Here is a 7,118-nt window from a genome sequence, read left to right on the forward strand (position 1 = left end):
ATTGTGGGTCTCACTTTTTTGTTTTCCACATTTTTCTACAAAGTCCCACATCTTTTATGGGATTTTGAAAATGCATGGGGTGGGAGAGTTAGCTTACCACCTCACTAGACAAATTTTCTTAATTTAAGGAAGCATGTCTCTAATTTTCCCACCACAAGCAACCAAACAAACTACACTTTTAAGATTTAAAGGAAAAGTTTGTTTTTTAAATAATTTTTTCACCCTTTTTTTCCACCCCACCTTTATTCCAGCAAGCAAACGCATTTGTCGAGTGAAACAAATCGAATCCAATATCTAATATGTGGAACAAATCTCTCGATCAACCAAGGGAACGGTGGGCCTATGATGTGCTTTAATTATTAAAGTAGCTTTTGCTATTTTATTTTTTTGGTTAAACACTAAAGTAGCTAGCTTTTGCTACAACTTAGATTAGCTATTTGAATCAGATTCTTGTTGGTCTAGGACGAAGTTTCCAGCCCTTTCCTTAGATTGGTCACTCTCATTCTCAGTTGTATATTTCATCTTTTCCAACGGTTTCGGATGATAGTACTTGTTCACTAGTTTATTTTGATTCACACTTTTAGGTTGTGTTTGTTTGTAAAAGTGGGGTGGGAAAAAAGGGGTGGAAAAGAAAACATGTGGGCCCCATGTGTGGGTGAGGGAGAAGGATAGGAAAGGAAAGGAAAGGAAAGTGAGAAAAAATGCTAATTGTGAGTCTCACATTTTACTTTTCCACATTTTTTCACAAAGTCCCACACATTTTGTGGAGTTTTGAAAAGGCTTGGGGTGAGAAAGTTGGATTGCCACCTCACTAGACAAGCTTCATTAATTTAAGGAAACTTGTCTCTAACTTTCCTACCCCAAGCAACCAAACAATATACATTTTTAGGATTTGAAGGAAAAGTAGGAAAATTTTGTTTTTTCAAGAATTTTCCCACCCCATCTTTATTCCAACAAACAAATGCAAACAAACAAAAGATAATAAAGCTTTTTGACTTTCTGAGGTTTGATCCAAAATGGTGTGCCTTGATTGATTCTCTAATTTCTACTGCCACTTTCTCAGTCAAACAGAATGGCAATCCATACTTCTGGTTTTCGGGAAGCCGAGGCTTGCGTCAAGGATGCTCCCTGAGCCCATATCTCTTTTTATTCATCATGGAAATCCTTTTTAGACTACTGAATGAATATAGAGCACTCAATCTTTTTAAAGGAATTAAGGTGGCAAGAAGAGCCCCTAGGATATCCCATCTCTTTTTTGCGGATGATACTTTTCTATTCTGCAGGGCTAAAAAGAGGATGCGATGGCTTTCAAAGCTGTGCTAGAACTCTTCTCTGATATTACGGGCCAAGAAATAAACTTTGAAAAAAGTGGAGCATGTTTTAGAAGAAATGTTCCTGTCAGTGATAAAAATGCGATTTTATCAATCCTGAGGCGTAAATGAAATGAAAAGAAACTCAATTTACTTAGGCTCAAAATTGATACATGGCAAATCCAAAATGAAGATCCAAAATGAAGAATATACAGTTTATAACCAACAAAATGAAGAGAAAAATGGCAATGTGGAAAGCCAAAAGTCTATCTTTTGCAGGGAGAGGGGTACTTCTACAATTTGTCCTTCAAGCACAATCCCTGTACCATATGCAATGCTTCAAGTTTCCAAGTACCTTGTGCAAGAAGATAGATGCTTTATGCCAAAAATTATGGCTTGGAGATCCTACCAAGGAGAGGCAGCTAACACTCATTTCGTGGGATAGATGCTATCAACAAAAACAAAATGGCGGGTTGGGTTTTAAGAAAATGGAAGAAGTTAACAACGCTCTTCTATTGAAGCAAGGTTGGAGAATGCTCAAGAACCCTTAAGCACTATGGGCTTGGCTCAGACTCTAAAGGCAAAATACTTTTCACACTCTACACCCTTTGACCCTAAGGTAATGAGTAAAAATGGGTCATGGACATGGAATAGCATTTCGGGTGTACTACCCACTCTGGAAAAAATGGTTTGGAGAAAGATTGGAAACGGAAATAATACGTCCTTCTGGTTTGACCCATGGATAAAAGACGTAGCACACCGATCATACTCACCATCTGATACAGATATTTGGTCGAGAAACTCAACAGTTGCACAGGCGGTAGGCTCTCTCATCCATCAAAATAGGGAGTTACCCCTTCCTCAAGTCTCTCAATTTTATGGCATTGCTAATATAAACCTGTCTACCGAGTCTGATGAATGGATGTCTCTTATCTCTAACAATGGAGATTTCTCTGTCAAATTGGCTAGGAGACATCTTTCACAAACTCGACACCTTCAAAATCCAAACAACATCGAGAGATGGTGGGTTTTCTTTTGGAAATTAGCCATTCATCCCAAATTTAAGATGTTCTTCTGGCGTCTCTTAAATGCAGGATTATCAATTAAGGAAACCCTTGCAAAATGGATGCCGATCGATCCAACCTACGAATTGTGTGGGAAAAAGGTCGAAACATTATGGCATGTCTTCATTTTGTGCAAGTGGACGAAAAGAATTTGGGCAGCAGTGCTGCTGGGTTTAAGAACTAAAAGTTGGAGACATTCGTCTATTACAGATTTTTGCAGCTCTTTCATTATAGATCCAGGGATAGACAGAGCTACTAAAAAATGGACGTTGTCGGTCCTTATTATAACTTGTTACTTTTTCTAGAAAGAAAGAAATGACAGAGTTTTCAACAAAATAATTCCAAATTCCAGTAAAGTATTACATAATACCTTAAACAGGATAAATGATTTAAAGCTTTCAGATTCACAATCCTTTGAATCAACAAAAACGAACCTCCTACTACAAGTAACAAACTAGATACTTGTTTTTGTAAATCGATTACTCAACCCACTAAATTATCTTTTTTGATATGTGCAGGGGTACACAATTCAATACTAAATAGTGTCGGGTGGAGTGTTGGCCTTTTTTGGAAAGGAAGGCTAAACTATGTCAAGACTGGAGGAATACAAAATAGAAAGCAAATGGAGGCCTTACTTGTTGGGATGAAAGATGGTTTAGACCAAGCACAACAAAGGAACATCACACTAGATGAAGTTTGGTGCAATGACAAGAACGTGCTATCTCTAATTTCAACAGGAAACCACCACAAATGGCCAATAAACTTTGTCCCCATTTTGGTAGAAATAACATGTAATATTAAAGAACTGAATCTAAAGGATCCTAACCATCCAACACTCCAACTTTGGTTTAATCATTTAGCATTAATGTCCTCCATAGACTACCAGCATACTAATGCTGTTGTAGACTTTAACAAACTATGTAATTGCTTCTCTAAGTAATAGAAGTTATTATTCAGTATCAAAAAAAAAAAAAAAAAAAAAACATAGAAGGGAAAAGTACCCTACAACAAATTAGGTTGGGTTACACTTTAAAAGTGTTAACTCGGACCTTACCTTAACACTAGTTTTGATCCTCAACTTATCATGCAAGAATCAAACACTCAATCCTAACCCTAATCATTGGCCTAGAATTAAACTACAAAATAATAAAACAATGCATAATTGCACATTACTTCAGCTCAACCCTAACTAGGCTATAACCTGCCCCCAAGCAATATTGAGCTCAGAACCTTAATCGGGATCAGGACAGGCTTGAGAAGTGCCCCCTACATATGACAAGGTGAACTCGCTGCCCCTCCCCTCCCCTCCAAAACACAAAAATTCTGGCCTTACTCTTGTGTGACTGTAGGGGCCATGCTCTCAAATAGAAAACTATCCTCCTAATCTAAAGGACCCAAAGAATCTCTTTACTTTTGCCAAAGAAAAAGAGGTTGTATCTAATGCACCCAACTCCTACCGCTTACAGGTTTTACAGAAGATCACAATGTAAGCAACTTTAACCTTGGTTTTCGAAGAAAGACTGTTTTCAAACTTGACCTAATGATCACTAGATCACAATGAGCATCCTTGCTTGATTGACTTCATTTGGCAATTTGTTATTATTTTTTTGGTAAAGAAAAATAAGAAGTAACTTCAATGGCTGATAATTTAGCCAAGAAGGTAAGAGTGGAAAGAAGTTGTGAAGTATGACCAGTGATGCATACTTGTTTATCTAAATAAGGTTAGTCAACATGTAAAAAGGTTTTTCTGGACTTTTTCAGGTACTAGCGGCTTACTTGACGCATCAACCCTCTTCCTTTGCTTGGCCTTAGGACCGGCAGCAAGCATTGGCAGGGTTACAAACAAGGGTACTCAAGAAACACAAATCTACCATTGTTACGTACATTGTGGTTTAGACCGTTAAACCGGTACGAACTGTTCTTGGGAACAACATAGACCCGGTTTGAAGAGCTACTCAAGCACTTTTCTGTAAGCCACTTCTCTCAGTGAATGCCAAGTGGCATTGGGACTTCTTGGCTTCCTTTACATGGCGTTTGGAATGTCACTTCTCAGTAAAAATGACACTACAAAGGGATTCGGCTTATATTTATCCAAATGTCCATCGAGCATTAAATTCAGCATTAAATGCCCAATGCCAATCAAGAAGCCTCCCATTCTTTCAGGTCTTTTCGAGTGTTATTCCCTTACGATTTGTCTGGAGATTAAAGGGATAGATGTCATGTCTGAGCCCACGTGATTCTGAACTAATGATTAATCTGGGAGAAGGTGCAGTTGGCTCAAAGCTTCTCCAGGAAGATTGAGTTCTTAACTTGGTGATTAAGTTATCTGCAACCATCAATCTCACCCCACATCTCAATGTACGAGATCCTATGATCAAGATTTGTCCTCACAATAGCAAAGGTATGGAGTTGATATATAAGCAATACATTCGAAACAAATAAGGGTAAGCCCAGTTACAATAACTTTGGCATCTTCTCCTGCAAGTTCCAAAGAAGACATTCCTTCTTGGAGCATTTACTCCTCAATATGAGGATCTGTGTTTTTTCGGAATCTCACTTAATCATTGGAGGTTGCTTCCCGTCCCCAGAGGCAGCCCACTCTCACATCTCTTTGATCCATAGGAATCTGGTTCAGGCTAGCAGCGGTCCAAGTTGCGCACATGCAGATTTTGGAACAACAACCATCAACAAATTTTCTCTCCATTCCATACAGCCAAAGTTCTCAACGGATGACTGCAAAAGGATTGACTCCAACTAGGCAAGCCTTGATTGAATTCTCAACAATTAATATAGGAGTCACACCACAATTTGAGCTTGAATGAACAGTGAAATAAATGCAAGACAACTCAGAGAGTCGCTCCATATGCAAAACTGGAAACTAAGGCATTTCATTACATATATATTGGAGAAATAAATATTTACATGATTCATACATGGAAATTAGAACTTCCAACTTCTTAGGTATGGCATGCACTACTTAGCATGAACGTACAACAAATTTCGAAATGCCCATTCAGATATACCATAAAAAGATAAGTTTCTTCTTACACATCAACACCATAAAGGCTGATGAGAGGTCCACCAAGGAAAATGCTTTCAATTACAGCTTTTCTCCACATGCCTGAACCAAATTCACCAATCTCAAATGTTCAATTTGAATCTCCACCATCAATCAACTTGCTTGAGGGAGTATAGGATTTTCATGCACTTCCTTCTCATCGATGAAGTCTATGAAATTATGGATAACCTCAGAACATTGCATAGTTTGCTCTGAAACTTGAGAAGAAATCTCCCTCTGTTTCTGCCTGTATCGAGCAAACTAGAAAGCCATCTGTGTATAAATACAATGAAGGCAATGAATGTGACAACACCAGATAAAAGATAGAGACCCCAGAAGCTGCTTAGCCGGAGTTGGTTAGGATCAGAATGGTGTTTTCCTTGTTTGGCAGAGCCCAATTTACAAAACCACTTGTCATGGATCTCCTGGAGTTTACCATTTTCAAAAAGTTTGAGGATTGCCGTAGACATATCAACAGCTAGAGGAGAACCTCTCTGAAAATCCTGATACAGAAAATAACATAATCAAATACTCTAAATCATCTTTTCAAGCTTTTTAGAATATCCATGGGCTAATAAGATATATCTTTAGCTAAATAGAGCATACAACATCCATATAAAACCTTACAATAACTTGTTTGTGAAAAACGGAATCGGGAAATTACGTAAATTATAAAAAGCACCAGGATCAGGTAAAGATTCAACTCTTGGAGGTGAGCCAAGCACTCCGCATGCTCACCAGACGAGTGGTTTTACCACAAGAGCCTGATCAGCGCGATTCAGGGAGACGTGCATTGCCACGTGACCAGAGACTGGCTGAAGACCGGAATGTTGATCAGAATTTCCGTGAAGGAGACCGAGGACTTCGGAGGATCGATGATCAACCGAGGCGAGACGATCGGTTCGACAGACCGCAAGAGAGTACAACTGATTCAAACACAAGGTTGGATACAAGGGTAAGAACTCACTCACCCACTGTCAGAAGAACCGTTCGTGATGATCGAGCAGTTCGTGACGAGAGGAATGCTCGGGAAGGACGGGCTGTTCGTGATGATCGAGTAGCACGGGATGATCGTGTTAATCGAGGTCGTGATCATATTGCCGAAGATCACCCGACCCAGTTGGTCAAGAATTGGCCAACATCAATGAGAAATTAGGGCAGTTGGCTAAGGGAAGAATAATCGAGGATATTTACTCGGTCATTCGGAAGACTCCTTTTGCTGAGCCAATTGCGGGATATCGGTTTCCCCATAACTTCGGTTTGCCTACCTTCTCAACATTCGATGGCTCCGGAGATCCAACAGCTCACATCGGCTATTACCAACGGACCATGGCAGTTTCGGGTAATTCGATGAGATTTTATGTAGGGTTTTTTGTTCATCTCTAATCGGAGCAAAGACAAAAGTGGTTTTCTAACCTCCTCCTCGGAAGGATCGTAAACTTTGACGACAATTGGCGCGCAATTCAATTCATAGGGCGATTCCAGTGGGATACGGGTCAAGAAAATGGAAGAAACCTTGTTTACTCGTCAAACAAGGAAAGAGCGAATCGATCGAGAGTTTCGAAAAGATTCAACAAAGTGACGATGGAGATAGAAAACTTGGATGAACAAGTAGCCGGAACTACTCTATTCACGGGACTCACTAATCGGAAATTCCTGGAGTTATTACTACAGGATATGCCTGCG

Source organism: Hakea prostrata, chromosome 10 (genome assembly GCF_041222555.1).
Source record: "Hakea prostrata isolate BN-2017 chromosome 10, UWA_Hpros_2, whole genome shotgun sequence".
In the NCBI taxonomy this organism is placed as follows: Eukaryota; Viridiplantae; Streptophyta; class Magnoliopsida; order Proteales; family Proteaceae; genus Hakea; species Hakea prostrata.